This window comes from Excalfactoria chinensis, chromosome 5, assembly GCF_039878825.1.
Source record: "Excalfactoria chinensis isolate bCotChi1 chromosome 5, bCotChi1.hap2, whole genome shotgun sequence".
NCBI lineage: Eukaryota > Metazoa > Chordata > Aves > Galliformes > Phasianidae > Excalfactoria > Excalfactoria chinensis.
The window spans coordinates 48,558,542-48,574,364 of record NC_092829.1 but is presented as its reverse complement, the minus strand read 5'-3'; the positions used below and the strand labels follow the sequence as shown (position 1 = coordinate 48,574,364).

General features: G+C 40.9%; 2 long non-coding RNA genes across 2 annotated transcripts; both read left to right on the top strand.

Moving 5' to 3' along the window:
- Nucleotides 1-531: 531 nt before the first annotated feature.
- LOC140253083 (uncharacterized) lies at nucleotides 532-3,845 on the top strand. The gene is made up of 3 exons (XR_011903765.1): nucleotides 532-589; nucleotides 1,058-1,212; nucleotides 1,805-3,845. It is a non-coding gene; the product is annotated as an uncharacterized lncRNA (long non-coding RNA).
- Nucleotides 3,846-4,366: 521 nt separating this feature from the next.
- Nucleotides 4,367-12,039, top strand: LOC140253084 (uncharacterized). Its single transcript, XR_011903766.1, has 4 exons — nucleotides 4,367-4,755; nucleotides 6,057-6,205; nucleotides 9,188-9,299; nucleotides 11,647-12,039. It is a non-coding gene; the product is annotated as an uncharacterized lncRNA (long non-coding RNA).
- The last annotated feature ends 3,784 nt before the right edge of the window (nucleotides 12,040-15,823 follow it).

Below are 15,823 nucleotides of genomic sequence, written 5' to 3'. Positions count from 1 at the left end.
GTGGTTTTCTCCAGCCTTAATGATTCTATAGTTCTGTATCTGACTTTTCATTGCATGCCCTTCAGCAAAAAAAAGGTGAAATGTCTCCTTCAAAACCACTATGAGGGTTCAGGCTTGCTTTATCAGCCCAGCAGTCCAGTAACTCTGCTTTCAGTGCTTACTAGAAAGTGCTCAAAAGCAGAGAAGTGAGGAGTTAGTCTTTGCCCCCAGCATGCTGTAGTGCCTTACCCCTTGTCAAAGAATGACAGGATTAAAACAGGAGTGGAGGTGTTAATGCACACAGAAAATAAGACTTTCTTCTTACACACAACTCTTCAATCTTTCTCATCACAGAGATGTGCTGAAACTTGCTGTATGGGAAACTGGTAATCACAGCCTGAACCTCTGATTAATCAGCTGAGGCAAGTGTTGGGTCAGCTGTCAGAGCACAGGTGAGAGTAATTCAGCTGTGCTCCTGGAAGGGCTGGAGCTTGACTCCACCTCCTCTAACACCTCATTTAAGGGCTGACCAGCACTAAGGCACCATCTTTTGGAGACTGGACCTTGGTGGAGACTGCCTGAGCTTTTTCCAGCAACAGCATCCTTATTGGTAAGTTTTCCTTTACAAATAACTTTTTGAATATTTGCTATCATCTTTGTTACCATCTTCATTTTATTCAGCCTCACACTTGCTAACTCCCTTTTAATTGAAGAGTCCATATCATCAGTTATGAAAAAGAACTTGCTGCTCTCTGTGCTGCCCACCACCTGCTTATGAGGAAAAAATAGAAAGTACCAACAGAGCATGTGAATTGAATTGTACTGAAAATTTACTCAGTCACTCATTCAGGACCAATTCTTGTCTCTCAGAACTGATTTCACAGCACTATTTGTCTTGGTAATATAACCAGAAATGCTTCCTTCCTTCTGGGAATTGAAATGCCTGTTGCCTTAATCTCTCCTGTGCAGCAGCTGAAGAAAACCATAGGGGCTGTGTTACCCCCTCAGCACACTTTTAGCCATTGAAACCTCTCTTCTCCATCATGGTCCACTTTAAGGTGCCCTTTCTTCTTTTCAGAAAAGACAGCCATCAGGCCCATTACACTTCTGCAGGGATGCTCAGTTCAGTGCATGCTATCTCTGACTTGCGCTACTGTCTAGCAGCGGAACATGGGCCATGAAATAGTGTCTCATTGCTCAGAGCCAGATCAGCAATTCAATTAAATGATGCAGGTTGGTTATTCATTTATTTTTTTTAGCCAAAGTCTCTAATAGGAAATGTAGTACGCAAACACTAGAGAATAGGTTTCTGTTAAAAAAGGACCAAAAGCACGATGGGAACTGCTTCAGCCACACTGAATCCAGCTCCATGGACTCAGAGAGCAGTATCCTGAAGATTGCATTCCATTATCTAAGTGCTATGGGCCTTATGGATCTCAGGGCTGCTCTCCTAGTCTGTTGTAAATTGTACTTTCAACCACTGCATTAGTTTATGAGTGTGAAAAGAAAGCTGGGTCAGCTCACAGCACTCAGGAACTGTCCTGAGCAAGTCGAATCACTTTTTAGTGATGAATATAGCATTCTTGTAGAAAAGAGAGAGTTGGTGGAGAGAGGAGTAAGAAGCAGGGGTGAGCTGGTCAGAGCAAGGAGCTACTTGAGATATGCCTTGTAGACCTGAGGGTGCAACTGTTGGAGGTACTAGCCAGAAAGCCATTGACACAAAGAGATCCTACTGCACAGCCATGTGACACTTTTCAGTTAGCTCTGAGCTACCAATAGTTTTGCAGAGATTTATCTTCTAACATATTTGTATTGATTTTTGCAGTACAAGAGAACTCTTATGAGAAGTGCAAGGCTTTCTTCTTGTCTTAATATTTCCCCCAAGGGGTCTGCTCCCAAATATCCTTGGTATCATCTCTTGCCTTTTCCTGACACTTCTTCTGAGTCTTATTCTACAAGATTGATTTGTCTGCAGTGTGCATGGGAAATCCTCACATGTCCACTATACACAAGCCTCTAGTCCAAGCAATTTCTCACCTGCTGCTGCTGTGATCTATGGGAACAATATATATTGATTAGTGGCTGGACATGAAACTGTGCAAGGCTGAAGGACGCTTCTTTTATTGAGAACCAATTCCCTGCTTGCTCCATTTTCCTGTTATGAGCTCCAGAAGCAAAGATTAATGACAGCCGTTCCACTTGTTTAAACAGCTGATGTCTCAGGCCTAGGTCCCACCTGGGGCTCCCTTTTGGGAAATAACAACAGACCATTACCAAGCTGAGAAAAAGAACACCATAAAAAATAGCAAAGTTTTATCTTCCAAGAAGGCAAAGAAAATAATTTCTTCAGGAGCAGAAAACCCAATGAAGTACAGAAAATGAGATCCATTACAAACAGCAACAAATTTTTTACTATTGTCCCTTACTATTGTGTTTTCATAGATGCAGATTGCAGACATTGCTGGGATGAGATACAGCTGCTGAATATGAAGAAACACAATTGCCATAACTATATGATGAATGTGCTCACAGTGAATGAAATGTAGAAAGTGACAGGGTCAATGATAACAGATGCATAGATACAGAAGAAGAAGCTGGAAGAATGTAACCATACAGAGTAGGAAAGACAAATGGACCTATTTTGGGCACCTATAGCAAGTGCTTTTGACATGGTGAATGAAGAGGGCATAGACAACAGGCCAGCACAGCTGAACCATGGATTAAAATCAGTGCATTAAAGAGAAGCAACCTTAAGGGAGGAGCAAGCCTGGCATTTCTTGTGCTGCACCCAGAGAACCTATTGAGGATATATATAGCCCAAAGAAAGGATAGATGTTGCTTTGCAGCTTCTTGCACCAAAGAAAATAAGAAAACAATAATACTGAAGAATGGAGAGGTCACACTGCTGCTGCATGTGCCTTATAAATTCTCTGGTTAGGGGACTTAAGTGTTCCAAGAATCTTGCTCTGTTATGTTTTACCAGTACAAAATTAATATTCTGGCAAAAGTGGTCAATAATACAAGTTAATCAAGAGAACTAGTTGTGATACTCGTACACGTGAGTACCAGGGTTTCATTGCTTCCTGCTTCTTTAAAAGCTGCACAGTCACTTGTATTGCATTATTTCTATAAGATAATTTTGTATGCAAAATTTCACACTTAGCTGAAATCTCAGAAATAAGAGATCAGGCTCAAGCAGTCACCAAGCCTTCCAATTATATTTTCTAGCCTCATTCCATGTGAAAAATACCAGCTGACCCTTACATTTCAAACTAGTGAGCTAATGAATAAGTACATCCTGTAGCTGCTGTTCTCTTGCAGAGAAGGGGGATCTTGGAGTGTGTTATTTGGTTGCCGTTTGTTTCACTAAGGAGAAAAAAACAAAGAGAAATACTGCACCCCCCACCTCTGGCTGTCACCAGTATGTCTATCTCCATTTGTCATCCATGTAGGTGCTGAGTGATGAAATTTATAAGCCCTTTCAGGCACACTGAGTGAGTACTGCTGAATCAGGACAATCACAGTCTGGTCTCAACAATGTTTCTTTTAAACAACAACTTAATCTTTTAAGCCTCAGGTTAGCTAAAAGGGCTTTTACAGGCCCTTGGTAAAACCCAGCTGTTACTTTCAGAGATTCTGTAAGTGCCAGAGGAGAGGACATGGTCTCAGCTCTTGGTTCAGGCATGCTTCCTTGCATCATTCCAGAATGCTGTCTCATATGACCAAAAAGTAAGCAGTCAAATTTATCCCTAGAATGACTCAGTGAATTTCCACTAGAACTGAATAAGTAAGTTTCACTCTTTTGTAAAAGGAATAATTAAAAAAATAAAAATAAAGAGCTTGTGGTATCCCTAAAATCAAGCTGGCACCTGGTGAATTGTTTCAGAGTGTCTGATAAGAACCCCTCTGCTCTGTTCTCTCCAGCAGCTCCATACTCGGGGATGCTCCCACATATTGCAGAAATCCTCTTGCAGAGACAAGGCAGTGGAGCAGCACACACATGCTGAGAGGGTGAGAGCTGTACTTGGGGACATCTGGGTGGGAAGACACATAGCCTCAACTTTAAATCTCCTCTGGCAATAAACGCTCAGCTTTACAGCATCCAGTGCATCCTGGCCATGTTCCACCCCTTGCTGGAAGTAGAACTTTAGGGCACTTATTATTTACCCACTTTCCTTGTGTGTACTTTCAAACCTCTTCAGGAGGACTTCAGGCTGTTACTCTGTTTCTATAATCACTCTCTCCTTCTTTATTTCCTACTGAACTTCACTTAAATGAGTAGAAGGAAGGATGAGTGGAAGGTGGAAAAGCAGGTTGCTGGCTCACACTTGTTTCTATTTATTATAAAAGAGAATATCTGACCTCAGGAGGAGAGCAATGACTCCTGTAAAGACAGCATATAAAAACTGATGCTTCAGAAACCTCAGATTACTTTTGTTTTCTGCTCCACAAACAGAAATCAGAGTGCAGACTCTGTCCAGTGATGATGGGCATACCCAGAACAGACATTTACATCAGATGATACTTTGGCCATCACTGACTGAAGCTGGATTCTGCTCTCAGTTATGGCAGCAGAATAAGGAATGTTCATTTAGATACCAATGGCGTAACTTTGGTTTTGTTCCTGAGCATTGAGTTAATCCATGGCCCTCAGTTCTCCCTCCTTTACATTCAAAGTAACCTTCCATTGAAGGTATCATTTGTATCTCTTTTAATCTTTTCAGCAGAAGTAACAACTTAGATGCAGTAAACAAGAAGCAGACAGATCCAAAGGAGGTAAGGAACTTAAACTTTGATTTTTTTCCCTGCAGAGATCTCCATGTTAAAACACTAATCAACATGGTGATTGTTCTTTCCAAGTTTTTTCAAAGACTTCCAATACTCTGTGGAGAGCAGGCTTTGGACATCCATTCCTTCTCATGCTTCCTGTGTATCCCTTTGAAATTCTAAACTCTTTCACAGGAGCTTTCCTCAGTCTAGGACACTGTCTTTGCATTTTTGAACAGAGCACGGTTAAAGTTGGAACACTGTCCCTTTTTTCAGCATCAGAGTGAAACTTACTTTCTAGGCAGCTGCACTTTGCTAGCCAGGCTGCAGGTTTGACAGACCTGAGTAGTGGAGTTTCCTGGGGAGCCAAGTTCTGTGTTAAAAAGCAGTGACTGTACAGAAACCTGTAAAGAAAGCTTTCCCAGAGTGGTTTTGTTTCATCACATCTCATCTTTTCAGGGAACTCGAGGTATTTTATGCTTTATCCTTTCTCTCTCTCTTTCTCACCCCCCCACCTTCTCTTCATTTTCTTTGGATTCCAGAGAACAACTGCCATGGAGGGAGCATCTACTTCCTCATATTTAAATCTAATTTAAGTCAGCCCCCTGATCCCTACACACAGATGATGCCATGTTTGATGTATGCTCACTCATTCTCCAAAGATTTCTAGTATTTTTTTTTAGAAACTTCCATTTTAGCCACATCTTCTCTCCTGTTCTTTTCCTTTATAGTTTTTTCTTTGTTTCTCTGCCATTCCTAAGTGCTATTCTTGAATTTTTCAATTGTTCCTTTCTGTAGTAGTGCCCTGAAATCACTGTTGTCACATCCCATATTCATCTTAGTGCTTTTTTTGAACCACTCAGGAGGTTTTGAACCTCAGCCTCTCCAGCTCTGTTTAAATGACTTTAATAAAGTAGTCCATGTATGGAAATGTGCTAACAGATTTGTCTCAGTAGCATTATGCAGCTGCAGCAGTTCCTACATTCCTCAGAGACAGCCTTCAGCTTGTAATCCCAAGAGGGCTGCAGCTGAAAAAATAACCCAGTTCCTAAAGAATGTGAATGGATGGAATTTCATGAGCATGTTCCTCATGGGATATATTACTGGGACTTTGGGATCCATCTATATTTTAATTAATATGGTTGTCCTACATTCTCTTCTGGGAAGAAGGGCAGAAGAAAGGGATTTTAGTGAGATCCTGTAGGTTTTTGCCGGGTAAGTGATAACATCTAAAGGCCAAACTCAACAAGTTAGGTCAAGGGCATCATAAGAAAATGTCTAGTTAAAGGATCTGTTTTTTTTTATTACAGGTAACATCACCATAGCTCATATAAATTGGAGCAACTGTAATAAAGCCTTAAAGCTAGGAACACTGTTTTTTATCTGAACTGAAAGGCACTGGCTGTAGTAGGATGCAGAGACCACAAAACAAGAACAGGAGGTGGAAATGAATGAGAAGGTAAGAGAACTCTTAATAAAGCCAAGAAGATAGGCAGTCATGGAAGGGAAATGGCCATGTACTTGAATGAACTTGTACTAAGCTGTCTGGAAATGAGAGAAAGAGGGATGAAATTGAAGTAAAGAAGGAATTAAGACTGATGAAATGCACCATCTGTTTTGCGTATTTTGGTTTACTTGAGACACATTTTCACTGAATTTGTTTTATGTTTATTTCTGATTTTGTCAGGTAAAATATTTTTCAACAGAAATTGGAACAGAATGTTTTTCTTTAAAAAATACACTCCTTTTAGCTGAAAGAAGAACGTATATGTAAACATTGTCACTGTAAACAATATGGACATAATTTTCCAATTCAGTTGAGTAAACAGAAAGAAGATGAAGGGTTTTAAAGCCAGAAATAGTTAATCTTTCCCAAGGAGTGAGAAGAGCGCCATTGGTATGTAGGAAGACAGAAACTGGGGCACTAGAAATGGGACTTTGCCCTGTATGTGGGGCATGTGTATAAGGTCCCCTTGCTGACTGCAATCAAGCATTCAAAAGTCCTCTTTCTTTGGTGTCAGGAGAACAAAGGTGACTCTGTTATTTAGTAGCTCACTTTGGAGAAACTCACAATTTGAAAGCAAATGTTGTTTGTGTGTGTTTTAGTTACTAAAGAGGTGAACCTCCCTGACAGATGGAATTGGTACACCTAAACACAAACCACAGCGCTTGCAGTTTGCAATGTCAAGTTCAAAACTGGCATGCATGAAGTACTATTTCTGGCCAGCTGCTTACTGATGTGGCTAATTGTTTGATTTACTGAGTTCTTATAGTTCTTATTTTCTGTTAAAACTTAATTTGGAAATAACCCAGCTCCTCTTCCAACAGTCACTTCTTTTCAGGCTTCTTTTCTTTACACAGACCAATGTGAAAATGCTCCTTAGCTGCCTTCATAAAGAAAGGTTGCTTCCATATAGAAGTATCAGGCAAAGTATTACTGCAGGGTCTGAGATGGAGAAATTGTCGAGGGGCATTTCTGTTGTTCTTTCATTGTTTTCTGGAACTTGGAACTCTTCATTAGCATTTTGTGTCCTTCTCCTTTACCTTTATTCCCACAATATAACCAGGGCTCCAGGCATTTTACAAAAATTAAATTGTAAGGCTTAATTTTTCTGAGGCAAAGTGTGTTTGACTGGAAGATTTGCAGTGCACCAGTTCAAGCCCATAATGTGTACATACATCTATATATATTTTTTAAATGGAGCTTTTTCCCCAAATGACATGAGGCATGTGAAAAGTCAGAAAATGTTCAGAACTTAAACATTGTTGCTCATTCCTTGCCTCACTTCTGAATAGAAAGATTTATTTTTTCCTCCTTTCTGACCGACCTTCCTGCATCTGCTTCGATAATTTTTACAGCTGTTGTGATTTGCTTTATGAACTGCCACTCTGGGCTGCTTCTGTCCTTAGTGCTTTTTCTTTGGGGCTGATGTGTTGCCTAAATTGTTTCCTGTTCTTTGATGATATTAACAAATTGAGTTGCCTCACTGGGTTGCCTTTTCCCTTCATATATTTTAGAGAGCATTTTGAATTGAAGTCTCTAAACCCATCAAAACTGCCATTGTAAATCAAACTGACAGTCAATTACAAGATGAACTATGCATTTGAACAAGTCCAGCTTAGAAAGCCCAGCCATCTCTAATATACTTATGGACCTGCAAATGCTCTTCATTTGCAGGACAGAGGGGTGACCACTGCATGTGATCAGCTGCTGCTGAGGTTTGTTGTATAAAAAATTAGCAGAACTGTAAAGGAACTCAGAGGAATTTAGTCAAAATAATCAGAAAAGCCTCTGAAGGAATAAACTTAAGCTGCTGAGGGTGCCAATTTTTTTGAAGCTTTATTGTATTTGAAGCATTAACACTTTCATTACTGTTATGTCATCCAGATTCTGACACGTCCATGCACATTTCAAAACAGCAGGGCACATATTAGCAGTATAGTGGCATGAGGGCATAGGAAGCATGTAATCCATGGAGAAATGCACAGTAACACCTCTTGCACCACTTTTAGGTTTAGTGGAAAAATATTGCCACAAGACAGTTTGTGAAATGGGCGTATGTGTCTGTGATTAAACTCTAGACAGCACTTGGCACAGTTCAATTCCTCTCCATTTGCCAAATCATCTGGTATTCTTCCTTCTGTTCTATATCCCAGAATAAAATAGAAGAAGCTGACTTAAAATGTACAAAAAGAGTTAGTTTAGGCTGCAAAACTGACATATTTCTAATACATCAGAATCTAAGGTAATTCTGTTGGATTTACTATGCTGTTTGTGTCACCAAGTGCCTGCAGAGATGTGGAAACAGCACCAGCTGGGCAATTGCAGCAGAAAGCATGCCATGGTATTTAGTATGGGTTTTCCTCCTGAAAACTGCTCCAACAGGGCAGTGTATACTACTCTATATAACCTTGCATTAAAAAAGGTAAGACTGAACAGTGAAGCAGGAAACAGATGCTCTGCTGGAATTTGGAATTAAGGGGGGCTGAAGGAGGGATAGTTAAAGGTAGTTTATAGAAAAATGATTTAGTTAGTTAGAATAACAAGTAAAGGAAACAAGGGGCGTGGGAGAGCAGGAAGGATGCAGATAAGGAGTGAGACCTCACGGAAGACATCGAGCAAGGAGGAGAATAGATGTTGTAAATACCAGAAGAGGAGTTGCATCCCTCTGGTAAGAACAAGAGGGGGTCTGTATGCTGAAGACCTATTGAATATGCACCAGAATTCCGAGAAATCATTGACTATGTATGAGGTGTACCTATATCTGTGTCACGATTTTACAAGTCGGTATGCAAGTTTGGAGGAGCTATCCCCCTTGCACCTGGTGCTGTGCAACGCTGGAATAAACATACCTGCTTTATAACCAATCTCTGGATTATAGAGTTTGATTCTGCAAGTCTTTTTGGCGACCCAGATGGGACCCACTCTGTTCGGCTGCAGGACCGGCTGAGAGGGGGGACACCTTTGACACACCCTGAGATTTCTCGGAAGGACTCCCTTCCCTCATCTGATCACTGCGGGAGCAGACAAGGACCCTCTATCGGCGGATAAGGTATGTTTAATGGGTACAGGGGAATCCTTAAGTCGTGAGGAGATGTCCTACGTGGGAGGTGTGAGCTGTCATGCTCTCCCCTTTGGTAAAGGGCCCGGGTGGTTGGTTGTGTAATCACGATCAGAGGCCATGTAGATCGTGGGTTCGAGTCCCACTGAAGCGGTCTGAGCTGTTCTAATTGTGGGTTTGGGTCCCACTAAGGCAGTCTCAGCTGTGGGTTCAAGTCCCACCGGGATTACTGTGTGTGCACGAGGAGAACTATTTTTGCTCCCCCTTAAGGGGTTGGTTGGTGACAAAGTATAGTGGATATTCTGTCAATGTTAGCCTGGGTTTTCCTAGCTGTATTAGCAGGAATTGTTGTGTATTTGGCCATTATTAACATCTCTTATTAGCGCTTGTTACTGTACATTTGAACTAAGTGTGGAACCAACAACTTTGATATTTTCTGAGAAATGTTGTACCTTGAACTGTGTAAAGACCGGTCTTGTGCAGTCTGTGTGAGTGTGGGTGTGAGTGAGACGTAGCCCAGCTGCGGGGCGAGTGTGGAGTCCTGACCCGCGGTTCCGTCCTCCCGCGAGGGAAACGGCCGGGGATGGACGAAGCGAAAGGCCTCTATGTTCTATATGTTACAATGTTTTTGTCTTATTAATTGTTGTTAGTATTGTGGCAACTGTAACGCACATAACAGTGAAGTGCATACCGAGTAGGGTGGTGGAAAGAGAGCCCACAAAATGCAAACCACAATTAGTATTGAGACCCTGTTGCTTTTGTTGTAGAGAATACTGCAGTTTAAGGGTGATAGAGATTCAGATTAGAGAAACAATAAGGTTGTGTTAACTTTACATAATTTGTTTTGAACCATTGTTCCCCCTTGTTGTGTGTGTATGAATCAGTAGAAAACAGAGTAATGGGGAGGAACACAAGGGAAAGAGATACCTAAGAAAACTCCCTTAGAATGTATATTGGCATATTGGAGGGACTCTTAAGCCAGAACACCCTCATCAAATGCTGTAATCATTGGTGGTTAGTGTATAAGTTGGAGGATGGGGAAAAATGATCCTAAAATCAGGGAAAAGTTACTTACAGGGAAAATCAATATTTTGGCCAAAATATGGATCTGACGAAGGTTGGGTTTGTCAGATCTTGAATTTATATGTGTGTATATATATGTAAGAACAAAACCCCTTTTTGAAGGAGGAATCAGAATATGCTGCCTGTTGGATACAAGAAATCAACCTTTTATTAGTAAAAAGAAAAAGGCCCGAACCAGGAAAGAGAGGAATTAGAAAAAAAGAACTAATCAATGGGACCCTCTAGAGAATCTCCCCCCATATAAACCCAATGTTGCACAAAGGGAGAAAAAGGGAGACAGGCACTGCCCCAGTAAGAGAAAATGGTAAAGCACATAGTTGTCATTTCACAGAAAAGGGGGGCATGCTGGGCTCAGGAGAGAATTAAAACAATGTGAAAGGGATATCGAAAACTTTCCTTTAGATCGATTTTCAGGGCTTTCAAAATTTTGGTCCCACCAGGAGCCCCTGGTAAATATAAAAGTGGGACCTGAGGGTGAAGAAGTTGTGTTTTTAGTTGATACAGGGGCAGCTCATTCATTGCTGGGCCCATAAGGTATCAGGACTCAAATTAACAAATGAGGCCTTAAAGATAACAGGGGTAGAGAGAACATGGATGACAAGTACCAATTTTTGAGAATTCTGAATTAAAACTAGGGGATAAAGATGAAATTGGAAATCAAGAAAAACGTTAAATAAGGTCATAAAAGTATGGGTGGAACAGCCCAAGGAACTGAGCAATACAGATTGCTAAAGGAAAGTTATCTGGTACTAGGGGTGTTTGTGGAAACTAAAAAAAAACTGTATTGTTTGTTCTGTGGGTTCTGAAGGGAATGGGACAAACTGCTTTGATGGTATAAGAAAGTGTAATTGTTAATGATACAGAAGTATAATTGAGGGTATGTGGAAATGTAACTGAAGGTACAAATAGTGGAATAGTGTACAAAAAAAAAAAGTTAAAGAGAAAGTGAGTTTATCTGTGTGTGTATGAGAGCAACCCCCTGCACTGTTTCCCCTGAGCTGCAAATTGCCAAGGAAGCGAGTAAGGGATGGCCAGGGTGTCTGAGGGCAGTGACTGCACTGGTGTTCAATATTCAAGAAGCCTGTAAATCTACATTGGGCCAAAGGATCCCAATTTTAATATCTCATCCAGTGTTTACTGTATTGGAGGCAAAAGGGGGACATTGGCTCTCACCCCAAAGATTCCTGAAATACCAGGCCCATCCTGATAGAGCAGAATGTTGTAGAAATAATTGTAACTAATGTTGTCAACCCAGTATCTTTCCTTAGCGGAACACCTGGAGAACCAGTATCTCCTGACTACTTTGAAACAACTGAAACTGCACATTTCAGATGGTCAGTCAGACCTAAAGGACAAACCCCTAGAAGATGCAGAAGTTCCTGGTTTACTGACAGCTGCAGTTTTGTGAAACAAGGAGACTGCAAGGCAGTTTATGCAGTAACTGCTATTGACCAGGATCCAAGGACTATTAGCACAAACATAATCTTTGAAACCTGTAGTTCACCCATTTCACGCTGGAGACTGGATCCTGATCCAGATGGGGAAGGAGACAAAGCTGCAGCCTGACTGGGAAGGACGGTTCCAAGTACTTCTAATGACTGAAACAGCTGTGAGGACAGCTGAGAAAGGATGGACTCACTACACATTGGTAAAGGTATCCACTAGCCCTGAGGCGTGGGAACTGTTGCCACTGAAAAACCTTTAAAAGATAAGAATTAGAAGGAAAACATGAAAAGTTTTTTTATATATGCATATTTTTTATTATCATTTTAACTAACCTTTAACTTCTCCTCAAATAAGTGAATAAATTGTATATGTAAGTGGGAGAGTATTATAACCTGTATAGAACTAATGCTCACAAAAAGTTTTCCATGTTGTAACAAGGAGTTTTTACTGCTGTAACCATTCGTTATCCTGATAATTATCTGTAAAATGTAAAATTTGACAATAATGCAGGGGAGGAATCAACTGATAGTTTTGATGTGAGTAAGGGAATCTTGTAGTGTATGGAATGATGTATGGTGGACAACTGCCTATTGAGGCTGGACATATATACTCCTTGAAAATACCCAGAACATCCAGGATAGGGAAGAGCTTTAAAAGGGGTAGAAAATCTTCCTAAAAACCCTGCAGTTAGGACAGTTAAGGAGATAAAAGATCTTAGGCAAACATTGGAAATTGAAACAAGATGTGGGGACATAAATTCCTGGGTAGAATGGATTAAGTGTACTGTCCAGAGTCTCAACCGTAGCAATTGCTATGCTTGTGTATCAGAACGGCCCATAGCTCAGGTGGTGCCTTTTCTGCTGGGGTGGGCCAAGGACCCCAAGGGAATATGATGCATGATTGCCCTGTACCAAGAGAAAACTGCCTGGGAAACAGAGACTGCAGATCTCTCTCTCTCTTGTTCCTCCAATGCCTGATACAGATGTCAAGATCCCTCCTGCAATCTCTACTTTTCCTTATGCAGTGAGGTCTTGAATGTTATGGAGGACTCAGCAGGAAATTATACAAGATTGGGAATCTCCAGGGCAGATCTCTGGTGGTACTGTGGGGGAAAGATTTTATGGTCCAACTTAACCATCTAACTGGGGAGGCACCTGTGCCCTTGTTCAATTAGTTATACCATTCACCCTGGCATTTGAAAAAGAAATGTATATAGATTCAGTCAGGATACCTAGAGGTGTCCCTGATAAATTTAAGGCAAGAATTCAAAATGCTGCAGGATTTGAGTCAGTGTTTTGGTGGGTGACAATCAACAAAAACATAGAAATTATAAGGGAATCTAGGTGCCACACACTGGAAAGGAATGATCGAGCAGGAGAGAAATCCTGCTAGATTAAAGAAAAGGTGGGAATGAACAGTGAAACAGGAAACACATGCTCTCTGGAATTCGGAATAAAGGGGGGCTGAAGGAGGGATAGTTAAAGGTAGTTTATAGAAAAATGATTTAGTTAGTTAGAATAACAAGGGAACAAGGGGCCTGGGAGAGCAGGAAGGATGCAGATAAGGAGTGAGACCTCATGGAAGACATCAGGCAAGGAGGAGAATAGATGTTGTAAATACCAGAAGAGGAGTTGCATCCCTCTGATAAGAACAAGAGGGGGTCTGTATGATAAAGACCTATTGAATATGCATTAGAATTCTGAGAAATCATTGACTATGTATGAGGTGTACCTATATCTGTGACACAATTTTACAAGTTGGTGTGCAAGTTTGGAGGAGCTATCCCCCTTGCACCCGGCACTGTGCAACACTGGAATAAACATACCTGCTTTATAACCAATCTCTGGATTATAGAGTTTGATTCCGCAAGTCAAGACAAAGGCAAGAAATTCAGCTCTTTGTTCAGAGAGGATGCAATCAGTCCAGTCCAAGCATGGAGGAACAGCCTTTGTGTGAGTGCCTCTGTCAGTCTTCCATCTTGTCATGACAGTAAATCTGTTGTCTTGATTTGAGCAGTAATAAGAATATTTAAAAAAAATATAAAAGAGATACTGAAGAGCTGAACTGATGGAAGAAATGGAAGATTTAATTTTCAAAAGTGTTACTTTTGAAGCAGTTGAACATATAATTGCTTTGAGAATTAATGCGTGTTCTATGACTCAGGTAGCTGGATTGAAAATAAAGATAAAAATCAGAGCTCACATGCTGTGCTGGTGTTACAAGCAATTGTCTCTTCCTTGCAGGAATTCTAACAGAGCAAACCAAAGCAAGGGAGAGGATGTGGCAACTGAGCATATCAGGACTGAGGATGAACAGGCCTGTCCCCATCTGCTTCTTTGCACCCTGTGGATTTGTAAGAACATTATGTCTCTGCCTGGGCTTTGGCTGGGGTAGAACAAGAAGAAAAGAAAGCCACAGTGTCAAAACCTAAATTACTGCAGTAGCTACAGATAGAGGAATGGCTATTAGCATTAGCCATTGTGACACTGCTCAATCCATCAGTTTGAGTACCTTATATTAAGTGGCAGTGGACTTCAGAGAGTTCAGTCGTGCTTTTTTGTTCTATTTAATCTCCTGCTTTTCCCATCATGGTCTTGCTCTGAACCCATTGCTTTCCTGCTATTCGTTTGTTAAGTCAATAAGTGGTCTCCTTCATGGGCCAGAATGACATGACATTTAGTGGGATAAGTAGTTTCTTTCTTGCTTGAATTGTGTTACACCTGGCATCCAAACCTACTCTGTCTTCAGTTATATCTTTAAAAGAAACTTAACAATGTCTTCTGTTACTTGATTGCTTTGAGGTGTCCCAATTCTTTAACTGCCCCAGGGCTATTTGGGGACAGCAATGCAGTGGGGTGTGAATTGCACCTAGAAGCACATACGCATTTGTTCCTGTGTATTCTGATGCTTTCTTCTCCCAGAGAGCAGGAGGCTGGAAGGTGGCTGCTGGTCTGTTAAGCAGACCAGACTGGGGTGGGGATGACTTGTTCACTGTTACAGGATCCCACTTATGCAACAATTCTAGCAACTATCCAAGGAGATGAGTACGTTTTTTGAAGAGAGTGTGTGCAGGAGGAACTCTGGAAATACTTCTTCCTCTTTTTGAATGTCAAAAAAAGAGAGGATGCTGATTGGCTGGAATGAGACCAGATAATAAAGGGAAGGAGAAAATGATTTACTTATGAGTAAGGAAGTAAATATATACGGAATATTTCTGAAACCTCATGGCAGTGTTAGGTTATTGTAGGAATGTAAGAAATACATGTGTCTTCATGAGGTGTGCATGATGCTCATAACAGTTGACTCAGATTTTTTTTCTCAGCCCTGTACATGCTTTAAATAAAACTCATTAATTTTGCCTTTTACTTGTCTGAGTATTTTATGGCTCCAGCACTGTTCCCATCTTCACTTAATGTTGAAGCAAGTTGTCTTTTTTTGACCAATTGTACAAAATCACAGCCACAGTGTTCCATAGCAATTAAAACACACAATTCCCTTAACCTTTTTCCTGACCTTTTTTTTTTCTGGTGCTTTCCTATTTCTATTCATATTTACTTTATACCGATATCAATAGGTCCATTATTAATAGTTCTGTCACTGATGTCTCAGCTGAATGGCAGAATCAGCCACAGTAAACTATACAGTACCAAAAAAGCAGTATTTGTTCTTTGCAGAGTGCCACTGAAAGGTCTGTGTCCCATGTGACAGATGAAGAATTAGCTGAGACTTCATATAAAAAACAGAAATTCAACTACAGTCCTTTCTTGGCTTCCAGGTCTCAGTTTGCAGGAGTAAGAGCCATACAGCACCCATAAGGATAACCAAGAATTCAGGAAGAGAAAGGCCTTCATGTTTAGCTAGCTAGTACTGCTCCTGATGCTGTGGTGTGGCTGTGACATCACTGCTGCTAATTGCTTTGGCAGATGGGATACAAAGATGGCTCATTCATTCTTTATGCTGACTTCTGAACTGAGTCGTTCTTTTGC